Source organism: Mya arenaria, chromosome 11, assembly GCF_026914265.1.
Source record: "Mya arenaria isolate MELC-2E11 chromosome 11, ASM2691426v1".
Lineage (NCBI taxonomy): Eukaryota > Metazoa > Mollusca > Bivalvia > Myida > Myidae > Mya > Mya arenaria.
Window position 1 is genome coordinate 55,062,559 of NC_069132.1, and position 18,704 is coordinate 55,081,262.

Sequence of the window (18,704 nt, forward strand, 5' to 3'; positions counted from 1 at the left end):
GAGAAGAATATTTTTAAAGATTTACTATATAACACTACGTAAAAACAAGGACCCCCTAGGCGGGGTCAATTTTGACCCTGTGGCAATAATTTGAACAAATCTGGTAGAGGTCCACTAGATGATGCTGTATACCAAATATCTAAGCCCTGGGCCTTACAGTTTCGGAGAAGATTTTTAAAGATTTACTATATAACACTATGTAATGAAACTAGTGACCCCTGGGGCGGGGCCATTTTTGACCCCAGGAGAATTTTCAAGGTTCTAGGCCTTGTGGTTTTTGAGAAGAAGATTTTTAAAGTTTTCCCTATATAAGTCTATGTAAAACAAGTGACCCCCGGGGCAGGGCCATTTTTGACCCCAGGGGGATAGTTTTAACAATTTTGGTAGAGGACCACTAGATGATGCTATATACCAAATATTAAGGCTCTAGGCCTTGTGGTTTTGAAAAATAAGATTTTTAAAGTTTTTCCTTTCCGTTGCCATTTCCGTTGCCATGGCAACCAGAGTTCTGCATGGAATTCCATTCTTTGAACAATTTTCAAAGGGGACCACCCAAGGAACATTCCTGTAAAGTTTGGAAGAAATTGGCTAAGCGGTTTATGAGGAGATGTCATTTAAAGTAAAAGTTTACGGACGGACGGACGACAGACGGACGCCGGACAAATTGTGATCACAAAAACATTTACTTATTAATTATTATAGCACTGCGCATAGTAATATACTTTTCATTTTTTCATTCCCCCCCCCCCCCCTTCCCCCCTGGGAATATATGGCATACACAAACCAAACTTATACTCTCAATTGTTTCAAATGAACATTATTATTTATTAACTATTTTGATTCAATTAGCATTCACATTTAGTCAAGTCACCATGATTTGCATTTGAATTTTTGCTATTTGTAACATTAGACATACCTTATATACTTCATTTGTACCAAAATTAAACAAATAACGATCTGTATTATAAGATAGCACAATTTGAAAAAAAGAAAAAAAAACAACTTTTATTACTTAATTAATTGCTTAAACAATAAACATACATTTTTCCATCCTTTTTTATGAAATTCAAAAGCCATTGCATTACTCTTCATATTGACAAACAAGAAATAAAAATAGTTCATGTATGTAATCATCTATTTTATTTAATTTAAACAATCATTTGATATCATTATAATTTAGTTCTTACAAATCATGTAAGTAATTTCACTTTCAATAAATTGAGAGTTAATAAACAGTCACATGACAAATTCCTTTTACTGGATCTTCAATGTCAGATGGAAAGCTATTATTAAGGACCCAAGTGATGTTTGTTCCTGCATCTGAACTGCCTAATTGCAGCCAATTTTGCATTGAATGTTACATATTTGGGTTAATTAAGGGCTATAATCCCTGTCCCGACAATTTTGAAGATAGAACTTAACAAAGTTATTGACTGGCTAAAAGAAAAATATAAATTGAGGAATATAGGCAATGTAATCTTTACAGATATACAAAAATGATTCGCAGATACATATTTAGACTTATCGACATTTTACTTAATATCAAAAGGTTCTTACAAATTATTTATAATATTATTCTTCATATACATACACATTATTTAGTAAACAGTACTGTTTCAACAATTCAAACAAATACATAGTTACAAATGAAATGTTGCTGTATTATGGCAAACACTTGGTGTTCTATCAGTACTTTAACTGAACTGGAACCTCAGATCAACCCATAAAGAAATGGAGTCTAGTAACTTCCCACTCGCCTGCCTCTTGGAACAACTGGGCCATGATTTTACCAGTTACCAGTAAGTGTTCTTTTAGACCATTATGTTGGTCAAAAATGTAATCAGACAAATCAAGACTGTCCGTAACTGGAAATCGGACCTGTTTCAATACATAGGCCACACTTTTTTTATCCAACTCCTTCCAAATGATGGGTAGTGACATGGACATTCCTCAATCTAACTTCTGCAGTGACTTCATTCATTCCTTTAGTCAAATACGGACAGTGTGAGCTGTTGAGATAGACAGCTCCTGTGACATCACATTTTATTGTGAAGAATGTCCAGCATAGATGGCTTGTCATCTAATGTAGCTAATATGTCCGCCCGGTCAGCTCAATCGGTAGAGCATTGGACTCTGAATTGGACATCCCGGGTTCGATTCCCGGGCGGACCAGGTGACCTCTGTTGTGATTGGTTATGAATCCTTTCTACGACCATTCGCACTGTACCACTGCACCTGGCATGTACAGAAACTGTCAGTTCCTTGCAGAGGTGAAGGCACCTAGTACTGGTTCTGCCCAGGATAGGTGTGGGTGGTTGAACTGTCACTCTGGGACCCTTCAATGTGCTCACGCCTGGACCCGGAGTATAAACTACTAACACCACCACCTGGCAGCCTGCTCTGAAGCTTGTCCATAGCCCCATATGTGTGGCCAGTCATCCATTATCCCCATTTTAATGATAATCTGAAAATAACCCCAAGCACATTTATATGCATATTTATTATATCATATCCGCTTCTATACACTTATCTTCTCTAGGATGTTCAAACAGGCTTGATGTGACAATACAAAATGTGAAGACAAATCAACAGTGAGATACAACAAGTATATTGAATTTTCTGTCTGATTTAAAATGATTTGTAATATAAACAGGACAGGTGAAACTTCCTATTCGACAAATATCTTTTTTTTATTGTCATTTCCAAGCATTTTTATGATAAGATTATTTAATATTTCACAACTTAAATACTATCAGGAAGTCATAAGATTAACCATCTATATATATATAATAAATCATATATATATATATATATATATTTAATATATAAAAACAAGTCATTATACAATTGATATACACAAATTAAAAAGGTATTTATACTTCTGAAACACTGTTGCACAAGCCACTGGGCACAAAGAGGTTGATGAAGGTTTTCCTGATGCCCTTTGAGGTTTCCCACAATAATGAGAAAGATGACCTCTGAGAGAGATGGTGGTTATTTCCTGAAACATTAAATTTATACATGTTGTATATAATTTAAAAAAAGGACACTTGACAATATACAGAATGCTGTACATAAAATTCATAAGTCCTATAAATAAATGCTTTTGAAAAATTCCAGAACATATAAACAGCAAAACCCAAAACCTCTTGATTTTGTTCTCAATTGGCCAACAGAGGAAGTATTTTTTTTTTCAAGAATCCATGAAAACCAGTGATATAAAACTGCTGACAAAAAATTAGATCATGCATTTTTCTTTAACTGTTAGTAATAGTTTAACCCACAAAACATTGGCTTTCAAACGAAAATATGCAAATCTGCGATATGATCTATGTCAGCAGTCTTTTATCATTGGTTTGCAGATACTATTAAACCCAAAAATTTGCTCTTTCCAAGACAAAAATAATAAAAAAGTTGTAAAAACGGTAAATTTGTGAGAGTGCATGCAGCTTTAATAATAATTAATATATTCTTGTAATGAAGCTGTTATGTGCTAAAAATAGAACCCAATGAAAAATAAGCATATCCTAATAAGCCTAGCTTTAATATTATGAAGTATTTACTGAATCAAATAGACATATATAGGCAAATGACTGAAAAGCTACCATAATTAAAGCTGCACTATCACAGATTAAACATTTCGACAACTTTTTAATTTTGTCTTGGAACAAGCCAATTTTCGCTACAATCCATGGAAACCAGTTAATAAGACTGCTGACAAAAAATTAGATCGCGGATTTTTATATTTAAGTTCATAAATTGATGTTTTATGCATTTTTCTTAAACCGTTAGTAAGGTTTTAAGCTCTAAAACATTTTCGAAAATATGAAAATCTAAGATCTGTTTTTTGCTCTTTTTTCCAAGACAAAAATAAAAAAGTTGTAAAAATGGTAAATCTGTGAGAATGCAGCGTTAAGAGTATTTTTAAACTTATAATGAAAGTCATTTGCATTTATTTTACATAAGCACGAAAACTAATGTGTTATTTATTCTGAACTCCTTTATAAAAATGTAGGACAAAACATCCCATGTCATTTTTGACTAAGGGGACAAAACACGTCCAACCCATTTAGACAGGGTTGACAAAACAACCCAGATCATTTTGACATGGTGGACAAAATAACCAGGAAAATATTGGCAGTTCAAAAAGTTAAGACCCCCCTCCCATCCTACCAACACTTGAAAGATTATTGGCCATTATCAAGATGTGTTTTATTACCCCCAATAAACACCCTTTTTCACTTAATTTATTAGGTTTAGAAATGTTACTATGGAGATCTTTATCACAGCATAAGGAAGACACAGTGACTTTAATCATAAGGATTTGCTACAAAGCTACAGTACAATATTAAGTTCAGCATTATGATAATCCTTACTTCAAAAACACTCTTCTTAAAAAGGTGTTCAAGGCCAAAATCTAATATTCATATTCATTACAGGCTGCTTTGCATGACAATTATTAATTTCAGATATTTGCTTTAAGCAATTTATTTTTAATTATAAAAACACTTTCTCATAGTTTTCAGTTTTCATCTTCTTTTTGATATTGACATGTTAATATTAAAGCGGCCTCATGTGTTTTTAATATTTATGTTAGTCTTATATTAAAGCTGCAACCTCACAGATTGAACGTTTTGACAACTTTTTTTAAAAATTTTGTCTTCGAACAAGCGAATTTTTGCGTAAATATCTGCAAACCAGCGATAAAAGACTGCTGACAAAATATCAGATTGCAGCTTTTCATACTTCCATCCAAATTGATGTTTTATGCATTTTTCTTAAACTGTTAGTAGCAGTTTAAGCTGAAAAACATTAAATTTGGAATGAAAATATCAAAATCTGAAATCTAATCTTTAGTCAGCAGTCTTTTATCACATAAGCAGGTATTTACGCAAAGAAATTCTAATACATAAAGTTTAAACAAAAAATAAAAAAGTTGGAAATCAATACATACACAAGTTGACTAACATATATTTTGAATAATAAACCTTAAATTTTACTTTCCAAAGAATGCATTTAAGGAAAAGTTACTTACTGAAAACAAGACTGTAACAATGCATGTATTTTAAAGTGAAAACGCATATATATTATGTATTTTAAAATGTAATCCTTTATACTTTTTACTCTTTCTGTTTTTAAAAAGGATGTAACCCTAACCGAATCATTTTATTTTTGGCCCTACTATAACACAATCAAGAATTTAGCCCCACATTCCAGAATGCAGGGCTTAAATTGTGTTATCATTTTGATCACTGACATGACATCATTGACAAAATAAGGATTCAAAAATCTTTGTTTCCGCCCAACTGACCCTATTTTCATCCTTCTGATCCTTTTTTGTTTTTGGTGTTTTGATCAATATGTGCTTTTTTAGTAAAGACCTTAATAATTCCCTGATATAGGTCAGTTTGCCAAAGAAACATGGTCCTAAAAAAAAAAACAGTTACCGTATGCCTACCTTTTTTGATATTTAAATGGAAACTATGAATACTTTTTTTTGGCCTAAGCAACAATTTTTGTTTGAAGCCAGATGTGCATACTGTGTATTTTTTTACTTAATTACATTGTATTGTCTGCGAATTACCAATATCAAATCCATTGTCCTATTTAACAGGATAATGGTTTTGATATTGGTCCCATGTATTATCATTATAAAAAGTGTAGGAATTTTATTCAAGACCATTTGCAAGATGTGTCATGTTTGGTGTCAATATTATGCTTGAATTATCATATTTTATATTTGTCATTGTTAGATATTTAATTTGTATAAAAAAATGAGCAATAATAAAACCTCTAAAGTTTTTTCCTCAGTTGGTAAAATTACACCTGTTGTTGGGTTAATAAAAGTCTGCTTGCCTATGGCTCCATTATGGCTTGACCCTGTCACACCCCCTAGTGTGACTGATACATATTTGTGAGGCCAAAGGGGGATCTATCTTCTTTGAATGTCAGTATTTATTTTAGCTCCACCCCTTTTACTTGACCTGGCATCGCCCCTTTCACTGAACCAGACATCTGATTGGCTGAATGAATATGCCTTTTAAAGGTTTCCTTATGACTGACAGCCCCCACCCCCACAGAGAAAGACTGGTCATTTGAGACAATCACTATCATATTTTGAAAAGGCGGCTATATGCATGACTATGAATTGGCTTGTAATTGATTTAAGATAATGATCATTATCTGCAGTTATGCACTTAAATTCATAAAAAATTCATGTTCCTTATACTATGAAAATTTTGGAAGAAATACATGACTGTCAATTTAGAATTGAACTTAATTTCCATGTAAATATCCTTAAATTGTATAACATGTCGAAGGCAAAATGTAGATTTTCACAGACTGATACAAAAATTTTGCTAAAAGGCATGTTCATTTTTTCAAGATAATGACATTAATAGAAGGTTTCTACTTTGTGTAAGGTTTTCTGAATTTAAACATTTTTTGTCTTCAAGTCTCTTAACATTACCAAATAAAAAGAACTGTCCTCCAGTTTGTATTATGTAGAATAAGATGTAATTTGGAAGTAACTGTAATTTGTTACAAAGATGGTTTAACCAAAACTTAATGAAAATCCCACATTGATTTCGTGCATTTATATATATATATTAATACATATAGCCCGGAATAGTTGTAGCCCGGAATTATAGCTATTCTAGTTTTTCCGACCTAATCCTCCGGTACAAACAAAATTAAACCGTTGTAATATACACACATTACTTCGGAAACAATAGAGTCATTGGACTGTCAATAGCTCGAAATTCACCTTTTATTTGTTACTTCCGGGCTATATGTATTAACATAACAGGGTTTTCCCATGCTGGTACAAATAAAAGGCGAATTTCGAGCTATTGAAATTCGTGTAACAGTCCAATGACTCTATTGTTTCCTACGTATAATTCTGGGCTACAACTATTAAGAGCATATACTATCACACTCATCTGATATATTGGGGATTAAATTTATGTACCAGTACATTATCTTACAGAATGATAGTGATAGTCATTATCAAATTATTATCCTGATTAATAAGTAAGTTGTTGAGTGAAAACTATTTTTAAATTGAGACAATAAGGTGGATGACATGTTAAGTTATTGAAAGCTTTGAAGATTTTATACAAAAGTTATAAGTTGTCTCAATTTATGATTTCGAAAACCATTAAATTGGCAGGCCTAAGCATCATGAGCCACTCACAGACTTTGATGGAATTGGTAAAAGACAAAAAATAAATATTTACTTTCTTAGTGTTGCAATGCAAAAGATACTAGGCCTACTTTCTATCGAGTAAAACATTCTTAATATATAAAGCTTTTTTCCATTTGCCAAATAATGGAAAATTATTTGAACTTGATTTTGAAAAATAATTATTTTTTATCCTGACTATATAATCATTTAGTCTTTAAAACAGACTCTCTTCCTTTTAAACTCTAAAATATCTTTAAAAATAAAATAAAATACATTTAAACCCATTAAGATTTAATTAATTATTTAAACAGGCCAGTCTGCACTGCCTTTTCAGTAAGGATTTTAGTCAAAATCATATCTTCGTAAGAACAAGACAGTACACCATAGGTAATTATGACCCCCCCCCCCCCAATAATTATGCATATTATGCATATTTGTATACATGTATTAGCTAGACATTATACAACGATAAGTGTATTGTATATATTAGTGAGCAAATAAATGCATTAATAAATAAATAAATACAGATTTATACTGGTAAATAGATTTATAAATATAAATATTTTAGGAAAGATAAACATTAGATAAAAAATATTATCAAAGCCTTTTTAGCCATATTGTATTGGCTGGTGGGGTTACTCAAAATTACCGTGCATGGTCCGCTTACAACCAATTAAATATTTTCAATAGCTCTGAGAATGATTCATACAATCTTTGATATGATGTCAGTTTTTTTTACATGGCATGGCTTGACTTGATCAATATAAATTTTATATTATATGACTTGCACAATTCACATGACTTTTCATATATATCCTTTAAGTTTTGTGTGATAATAGATCTTTGATCTAAATTTGTGATTCAAAACTTAAAGATACATATATATATATATTTACTGCTTCGGAATCACACTTTACACACAAGACATGTTAAAATAGATTATTGTACTCACTGTTTTTTAATTTAAGTTTATTCATCAAACTCTGTCACTCTAGCTGTCTCTGTATTATCAGCATCACACATCAACTAAAAAAAATAATAATAAGAATTATAACAAGAAAGGTTCAAGTAGTTAAAAAATATATGGGCTGTCATTGGACATATAATATAACAATTTACCATGATTCCATGAAATATTTTTACAAACTAGCAAACCTGAACTCTTTAGTAATTTTTTACATCTTTGTGAGATTTTGCATAAAGCATCTATCTAATTCTTTGTTAATTTACCACATTAAAATTAAAATATATTGATTAACTGTACTTTTATTTATTTTATAAATATCTTATATGTTGTGCACCAGTCAATTGTAACCCTGGCGCCCCCAGGTCCAGGGAATAGCGGGGACTTTGACTTTCGGTCCAGCCAACCCTGGGTCTAATCCCCTCCCCTGCGGGAACGAACTGATGGTAAAACCCCGGCCAAATGCCCCTGCACACCAGAGACTCTATATAAGGCCCAATCTCGGCTAAATTTGGCTCAAAGACAAAACCACTGCGGTCACCCGGCCCTGCGTGGCCACATAGAAAGTAAAAACACGGCCAATTCCCGACTATTCCCAGTATACCCCCGGACCGGGGGGGGGGGGGGGGGGGCGTGGTTAGTAACCGTTACAATTGACTGGTGCATTGGTACAATTGACTGGTGCATTGGTTATAATAACTGAGAGGCCTCAAAGATGCTCACATGACTGTGACCTTTTAGCAGATTAGAACAAAGAAAGGATTTTTAAGAAATATACTCAATGAAACAGAGTAAAACTTTATTCAGGGGCTATACACCGTATGATGAAATAGCGAAAGAAGAGAAAATTGTCGAAAACTGACATGAATTTGGTATCAATGTGTACAATGCATTGAAACTAACTAACTGAAGTACCACATAGTTTACAATTAATTGATTTTTCACATTTTTTTTCCATAAAAAAGATTACTAGGTGGGTATACCTAGTATAATTAATTTTTATGTGTGATTGGCTAGTCGATGTTATCACTTAATGTTACCAAGCTAGGTATATATTAAATCAAATAAATAAATGTAAACTTTCATAGCAGTGGATACAACACTGGACTGCAATTTTGGCGACCACAGTTTGAACCCGGTCTCTGTTATTTTTTCTTTACATTTTGATATTTTTTTACCAATTATGATATCAAAAGGATAAACATTTTATTGAATAATTGTCCTGTATACTGGGACTGACCCTACTGTTTGTATAGTCCATTGGTTAAAGAAAATAGATTAAAAAAGAGAAAAAAATAATTGTAAAGTGTGTGTTTAAGGTAGCACTACCCTAATGAAAACCTCCACTTGAAATGCTTCATTTTAATGTTTTATCCTTTATTGTTAAGCACATACCTACACATCTTTTGTGGGTTCATGTGAGCAGTTCAACTTCAAAGCAACCCAGAAGCTGACATACATGCCATATCCCCCGGAGGGGGAAAAATCCCCCGGAATTTCGACCCATCCCCCGGTCTCCCGGAGGGGGATGAAAATCCCCCGAAATTAAAAAAAGTGTGTTTAAAATTACGCAAAATTATCACAGGGTTTAATTATATATGCCTGTTTGCAGTTATAATGCCCTTCTTGTCTTAATTGGATTATCAACTGATGGTGTGTTTTAACAACACCAATTGGGTGACACTTAATAAGTCAGCAGGGCACATTTCATGCATTGTTTTGATTGAAACTGTCAGAATTTGCATAAGAAATGTCAATTAGACTGGTCAGATAAAAGGACGATTTTCATTGGTTAAAACTATAGGTTTTATCCAATCAGAGAGGATGTAACAAATTAAAGTGTTTAAACATGTGTCATTGTCATCAAAATGATTTATGATTTAAAGGTGACAGTACATTATTTGGTAAAGAAAAGGATTAAAATAACTAATAGACAATGCTGTTCTTTGTTATGACCCACTAATATGTTTACATACATGACATGACCTTCATCTCAAATATCGGAAAATAACAGAACTTCCAGAAGAGAAACTGAAAGTAGACAATTCGGATGAAATGACTTTTATTTATTTTAATATTATGGTGGTGATGTTTTTTATTTTTTGATGAATGCCAAAAGATGATATGTTTATGAACTTAAACAATAAATTATGCATTTGCTTTTTATCAGAAGCAAACAAATCTGACTATTTGGGAATTGAAATGAAAAATATTGATAAATCATTCCATTCTCTCTATTAGTCTGAAAGTCATCATTTATGATCATAATGAGCAGATTTTGTATCCAATTTTAGAGGAAGGTAAGCCCATTAAATTGTCTCTGAAACATATTTTTCTGTGAAGTATTCTATTTTGCAAGTGAGTGCTTTTATTATGCAATATGGCTGTGTCTCATTAAAATATAGATGAAGTGCTGGAAAAAGGGGTAGACAAGGTAAATTGGCACGTGTGTCATGCCCGTAATGCTACATGGCGATGATGAAAATTCTCTGGTATGTGACCCAAATCCCCTTAAATTCTGGACATAATCCCCTCGGGAGTCTTTCAAAATTATGGCAATTTGTTTTTGTGTACTTGCGTCTTAAAATACTTTGAAATTTTGTCAAATTAGACCTGCTAAAAAAAACCCTGAATACTACCAAAATCCCCCTGAATTTTCAGACTTTTGAACATTAATCCCCCTGAATGGTCTCAAGAAAATATGGCATGTTTGGAAGCATCTTTTTATTTTCCATTTCATTAGCTTACATTTTTCAACAGTAGTTTTATTAGAAAATAGTTATTTTCTTATACCGAAGGTAAAACATACTGTTGTTTTTTTTTGCATAATGTTCCTAAAAGTTTAAAGATATTTCATATTGATAAGGAACAGGTCATGAGTATTTTTTTAACTTGTTGATTTCGCTGTAAAATGACATTCACAAGCTAAATCTTAGTAGACCAAAGCAGGGTTAGACACTAACATTTTTCACAAGGTAGTCCCTCGGACTACTGGATCCCAAATCTGGGTAGTCCAGCAAAAACTATGGTAGTCCATAAAAATGCAAGCCTGCAACGGATTCCTTCAGTGTTTTGTGAGACTTAGCCTTCTTAGAACATTGTCAGTATAACCCTTTGATTGGTCATGATTTTTATCTGTTTCAATCTTAAAATTTCCACATTCTTCAAAACAATTTTTGGCCATTAAATTTAATTTTAAAACCAAAAAAAATGCTAAAAACTATGCTAAAATACCTCAGATTAAAAATCTAAAAACCATGCTAAAATACCCCATAATCTGTCACTTTCAGGAAAATGTTGCAATAAATCACTTGACACTAAAACACCTCGACTGAGATCGTTGCTAAGTTATGGCACAAATGACAGACATCCTACTGATAAACAATATTTGATTATTGGCATCCTACTATTCAGTATTCTTTGTTAATCTAAACAACATATCATATAATACTTAAAAAAACATGATGAAATAAATTCCGAAAGTGTTATTAATTATTTTTTGTATGGGAGTAAGATAACAATTAACATGACGCTGCCTGTCACTCAAACTAGCGTCCAAATTAGGCAGGGCTTATCAGTTGCCGTTGCTATCCGCCATGACCTCCGACAATCCTCACATATCAACAGTAGTGTAATTACGCTGTTATATATATTTAACACAAATTATGTCTCATAATTGAGAGATAGTAAAGACAGTTTAAGAAATCCGAAATACTGACATTTTCCCTTTATGCCGCTAAAATTATAATTGATAACAAGGGACTGTTTAGTAGACTAATTCAATTCTCAAAATGTCTTAATGTAAACGTACATAATATACGTATATTTCCGTTTTAATAGCCTTAAAATAAGAAATATCATTATGAGAATTAGTGTACAATATTGATGATATATTGCGATTTAGTTTGATTTTGAAATTTGTCTCCTTATTGTGCGAAAAGTTTTAAAACCGAGGCATATACATTTGCATTTAAGTTTGTTTGACATATTAGTGAAAAAGACACCTCAATTTATGTGAGTTACATTTTTTTATTAAATTTAATTAAATATCTGATATATAGCTTAAGGTCACAAAAAGTATATACGTATAGATAAAACAAAATCATATTTTAAAATGACGCAAATCAAAGTAAAAACCTTTGCATGTATAATGACTATGGTCGTTTCAAAATTTCTATGCTTATTGTTAGAACAGTTTTGCATGTCATTTAAAACGGAAATTTATTCATTGAGAGAAACAATAAGGTAGTTATATAAATAATGATAATAATGCATTACACTTGTATAAAACAGGTGATTCTGAATCGAAAAAGGAAGAAAAACAGCGAAATCCATTGAGTTTTGACAATGGATCTATACAAACATCTTTTTTTGTTGATTTTCGGATAGGAAATTAATACATGTTTTGTTTCCCTTTATTTGAGTTTTAAAATAGAGACTGTTATTGTACTGTAACAAAATTCCGATGTTATTTAGAAATAAATTATTTTAAAGTCTAGACATTTTTCTACCTGAATTATACATTGCATACAATTAATAATAATGAACTTATTTAATGTTATACTTGGTTTTATTGCTACGTTTTACCATGTTCCATGCATTTTTTATCTGATTGTCATTTATAACTTTTGTATTATTATCGTCTGCTTCTGGGTATTTGTCGGAGGTCATGTGACACTGTAGGTGTAGCCTTATCGCTATCGGCGTGGTGTTAATTGTTATTGGCCCTAGCTTCAATGTATAAAATGTTACATTTTGGCGCGAAAATTAAAGCACACAACTCTGTCATCGTCTGCACTTACACTGCATTATACCTGTTTTGGCAGTATGATTAATTTATCAGCTGTTCTTCTAAAAGCCAGTTTAAAAGATTGCATAAGCCAGACATAATATTCCTTCTGTTTGCTTTAAATAAACACCGACATTTGACAATACCCTAAACCATAATAATCATGACGTATTTTCAGAAAATCTAAAAATAGTTACAACCGTCAAGTGTTTATCTGCATCGTATCTTTCATTGTTTTTGACTGAAAATGCAAGGGATTTAGAAAATCTGCCACTTGGACCCAAATCTACCTTGCTGACATTTAAGCAGAGGTGCACATGTCTGACGATTAAAACACACCATAGAGTGTGAAAATGTTTTTTTCCCTTTCTAAATAAAGACATTCTACTGACTGGTTTAAACATTAATCGAAAGGCTATACGAAATGCGCGCGAAATTCGGTTAACAGTCCATGTTGTCCGGAACTGCCCGGCCATCTTCGGCAAGCTTTACAATGAGTGTTTACCGGTGATAATCGGCTTCTTGACATCACGTTTTACGCAAGTTTAAGCGTAATAAAGATTTTATGCTCAATTAACTGATGTGATATTTACTTTCTTCTAGTAGTCCGACGGACTATTGACTTAAAATGTCTTGTAGTCCGACCATAAATCTGGTAGTCTCGGACTACCGGACTACTGTTAGTGTCGAACCCTGCCAAAGAATTGTACGTTTACGGATTTTTGTATCTTTTTTGATATGGCAAATCCTTCACATACAAATTGTTTAGTATCAAAAGTGGGTAGTTATTCCGATCGGGATTCTGGGTTAAAGCATTTAATATCTCAAAAATATCATAAAACAAGAAATATTACCAGATTATGTAATTTTATATCAGTTCCATACATAAAAATGTCATATCCTATGAATAATTATGAGTTTGACGTTTATTTTTCATTTCTTGCTGTCAAAACATAGCGATATATACATGAAGGGCACCTGCAAGGCTTCAGGGCACAATTTTTAAACAATTGGAACATTTCGGCCATGGCTGAGTTGTTACGATTGTATTTTCGAGGTCTATCTAGAAGCTTGTCAGTGGTGGCCGAGTTATTACGATTGGGTCGAGTTGTTCCGCTTGGCATAATTGTTGTCTGTGTCAGTCAACTTTTGTTTTATTGGAAAGGTAAATAATGTGTTTTAATGCAAAATAACTTTTCACTTACATGGTAAAGTATGAATATAAACCTTTATGATCAATTTAAACCATAAAATACTTCACTTAATACAATTTCAATATTTTTCAAAACACCCCCGGTTTTTGCACAAACCCGTTTAGACGTTACTGGCTAAGGTCACAAATCCGAACACTTTCTGATGTTTTTTACAATTATCTTGGAGAGTTTATGTTGTAGTAAGTTAAACTTTCGTATGAAACATCTTTGGTTCATGTGAAAACAGCTGTCAAAGTACAGATTCACGATCTCGTCAATATTATGTCGAAAATCGTTCAATTTTATGGATAGTAAATCACCCTTCAAAATACGCTATGGAGGGCACAAATACCGAACACTTGAAAAGCGAAAATACATGGTCATACAATTATAATTAAAAAGTATGCTATATTAAATAAATGGCATTTTTTAGAAAAATGCTTAACAAAACAAGATGAAACTTTGCAAGTGTGACCAAGGCAAGCCTCTGTATTTATCTAGATCATCGAATAATCGATCACGGTAAACAAACGCGTGTTTTAGCCGGTGTTCAGGATTTGTGCCCTGTTAGGAAATGTGTCAACCAGTAAGGATTGGAAGAATGTATTACACGTCTATAATTTTAGACTGGGGGGGGGGGGGGGGGTAGCTACAATAATGAGCAATTAGGGATACTTTTTTTATTATTTTGACATTTCATGTGTATCCCTGTAACTGCCATAGTCTTAAAATCGTCAAAAGACCCATTGACGGTCATTTAGGTGGACTATGGGGGGGGGGGCATGGTAACAATTGACTGGTGCAACCACTGGGACACCATTTTTTATTATTTTGATATTTCTTAAAATACTCGTTGACGGCTATTTAGGCAGAGTAGCCCCACTCCTTGTCGAAGTGTGGATAAGAAGAGGACTGTTTCAAGTGAACGTTCTTAACGAGATGTCCTACTTATTGACTGTTTATATATTCAAAAATCAAGACAAAAAATTAAATGGAAAAAAATAAATGACTTACCAATGGGTGTTTGAGATATCCATTTGGCACCACTTTAGTGCCATTCATCGCTCTTCAAAGCTCCATAAAACAAAATCATTCGTCTAACACATTCCCGACATCTTAACACAGATGGTATTGATTACTGTGACATGTTGGTGTTAAACCGGTTTGAAGGTGCATTCACTCGAGTAATAAAGTCAAAGATGCACTCTTAAGTACTGCCAGATAAGGTTTACCACAATTAATAATGTTGTTTCAATATTCCTAAAAGAATGAATAAATGTCGAAAACAATGGTTCTTATGAAGGATATCGAGTTAAATTTGAAAGAAATGAGCATTACACACGGTATTTCTACCTTATGAGACTATAGTAGACCACAATAAATCTTTTAGCATTTACCAATCATTAAATATTTTTTGCGCTTTCTGCTATTAAAAACACGGTTACAATCTTGTTATCAGTAATAAATATTTTCAATAAATGCATTATTTAGTATGTAGTTAAAGGTTTATCAGTCACAATTGATGTTTGTTATATATGTGTATGTATTGATTTTGAATAACAGTGTCACTAAACAAAAAATAAACAAATTTACGCAATTTCACAACCTTTTTCCAGTTCTTCTGGATTACCCTGTATCCCCTGCCTCGAAACGAAAAGTTAACTTGGACGACATCGGTACGTTGTGGTTGTGGGGGGGGGGGTCACCCCCCCCCCTTCTGGCCACTAGTGCAATTGCAAAATTAATTTTGATGCGTGAGGGATATACTTAAGCGACGATGTTAACCATTGCTTCAATATTTATGCATGCATATATGTACTTGTTGGCAGTTTGGGTGCCTCATTTCTACATCAAAAATGCTCAACCAGGTATGAGTTTATTGTATAAGTTATAGCTCGTAGTTTGTAAAATGTGGTTCTTTAGCAAATTTGTTTTAAATACGAAATAAAAGGTGTTGCTTCCAAGGTATGCATGATCAAAATATCCATAAATTATGTATGAGTCCCTTTTGCTGAGTGGTTATGCTATTTATTTGTCCATGACGTAAAAAGCGTAGGTTCACCCCTGATTAAAACAAGACTTTATTTTCATACTTTCATTGTATTTTGTTCTGCAATTTCAGTATCAAAGAGTTAACTAATTATTTCAGACACATTACCTGGAAAATGATTATTTGGTGCCAATGAGGTACGAGTCCCTTTAAGAATGACAAAGTGTTTTTACAATCAGCTAGATAACAAGTTCATTTTTTCCACATATACAAGATGATCTACAAGTAATCATCATATGTGTATTTTTGCTTCACTACTATCTTGTAGGATGACTGGCTTATATACTACTACCGGGTATGTAGTAAAGTGACAACATGGCATTAATTACCAATTAATAGCGTTTATTTTGTAATGCAAAATTCACCAGCCTTACATGTTTGTACAGTTCGATATTTTTTTCTAAAACATATACTAGTAATACTGTTTGAGGAAGGCATTGGCACATGATGCATGTTAACATTCTAAAATGCCTTGCAGCATTTTTAATGGTGTTTAGCTTGGACCAGCTCAAAACCAAATAATAGGGGTTGGAAAGTCTTTGGTTTAGGAGTTAAAAAGTCTTTAATATGGTTATTAAAATAATTCAACTAGGGGTTGAAAAGTCTTTGTTATAGGAGTTAAAAAGTCCAAACAGGTAGGGGTTGAAAAGTCTTTGAAATAGGGGTTTAAAAGTCTAAGGGTTGAAAACTGAAAAGTGTTCTTTTTTAGAAGGGTTAAAAAGCCTCTTGGGGTTGAAAGGTCCTGCTCCCCTGCAGAACAGTGTGTATGAAATAAACTATTATCTTAGGTAAAACATTTCATATGGATTTCCATCAATTAATTACATCTTCATTAAAAATCAAGAAAATGGTACATTTTCTGTGTAAAGGTACTGACAACCGAAATAACATTTTCAAGCGTAAAAGTGAGTATAGCTTTGAAAAAATGAATAAGTTCTTAGTCGTTTGTAACCACAACTTAATCGATTAAAAATGGCGTCTGAGGAGATGAACTAGTGTAAAGATATTTAAAAAATGGAATTTGTGTCACTGGTTGAGTAAGAATACTTCAGGTAATTTTTGATATGATTTATTGCATTCAAATTCATTAAAAGATGCTTAAATCTTATCGCTAAGATATCAGCACAGAAGTATTAGCTTGGAATTGGATGGATACAATGTCAGGACACAGGTAAACAATAAAACAAAACTTCAAATATATTCCTAAATAAATAAATAGGTGTTCTTTTAAGAGATTTAGGAAAGTTGAAATATTTTCCCATTAAAATTTATTGCCAGAACCTCCAATTGGATTAAGCCCATTGCCAATGTTACCAATTGGAAGATTCCAATGGGACAATGTTCCAATTGGAGTTTTCCAATTTCCTGACTTTTCCCATATTGAATTGTGGGAAATATCCAATTGGAAAAAATGGTCGACGGGATTTTTTTTTACAAAAAATGATAAAAAGTACTATAAACGCACTTTTTCTAGATAACATTATAACCATTAATGATAATGATTGTTATTAATCACTAATTCCTTTTTTGAAAATGTGGGAGAATTTTCCAACAAAAAATGTTGGGCTGATTTTCCAATTGGAAAAACCATTTTTCCAATGGGAAGGCCATTTTCCAATGGGACTCCCATTGGAAAAGTTGACTTTAAATGCCAAAAAAACATATTTCTAAATTAAATTTCAGGAAACAAAAAATATCTCTTATTAGTATTACCTAACACATTTTAAAAATACAAAAATAAAAAACATTGGGTGAAAAATAAAAAAAATAAGTTTGCAAAAATTCCGGATTTGCAAACTTAATCCGGATGCTGTTTTAATGCAATAAGCGCATCTTTTCGTTGAAGTAAATTTCCCTACATCATAGACTGCATTAAAAGCATTTCTTTTGCCTGAAAAGTCTATTTTTAGTTTTATTAACCCTTACCATGCGGGGTCCGATTATATTCGGACCGAGTTGTGTGTAACCCGATCCATGCTAAGTCCGGATATTTTCGGACCGGGATATTTACCATGGGATGTTCAACAAATCCACTTCAAATTCTAATCTTGCAGCAAATTACCACATCAGTACATAAAAATCACATAGCAAAATAATAAATCTAGCATGTGACTTAATTTTATGTACCAATAATAGTAAACTGACAGAGAAATCCATAATTATGTATCGGATATTTTTATTTTCTCCCAACTCCGCCATTTTGAGTATGCGTTCACAGGGCATCTATACTTCATGCTTGTTTATTTTTCATTTTAAAGACTATTCCTTGATTACAACAACAAATCTCACTTAAAGTGAAATGTCAAGTTCATTACAAACTGTAATGGACGTATTCAAAATAGTTTTCCGTATTGTTTTATCTAAATGTTATGCAGTTACAAATCCCGGCATCAGTAAATGTCAATGACACTTGTATGTGTTCAACTCTTTCATTGTTTTTACACTATATTAACTCAAACATGAATAAACATGTAATTTAGAATAAACACAAGCTTTACATTGACTCAATGACAAGTATTTCC

At 32.6% G+C, this 18,704-nt stretch overlaps 1 long non-coding RNA gene across 1 annotated transcript; it reads right to left on the bottom strand.

Moving 5' to 3' along the window:
• Positions 1 to 2,196: 2,196 nt before the first annotated feature.
• Positions 2,197 to 15,415, bottom strand: LOC128207707 (uncharacterized). The gene is made up of 4 exons (XR_008256756.1): positions 15,147 to 15,415; positions 8,139 to 8,212; positions 2,880 to 3,001; positions 2,197 to 2,464 (listed from the first exon to the last, which is right to left on the bottom strand). It is a non-coding gene; the product is annotated as an uncharacterized LOC128207707 (long non-coding RNA).
• Between the last annotated feature and the right edge of the window lie 3,289 nt (positions 15,416 to 18,704).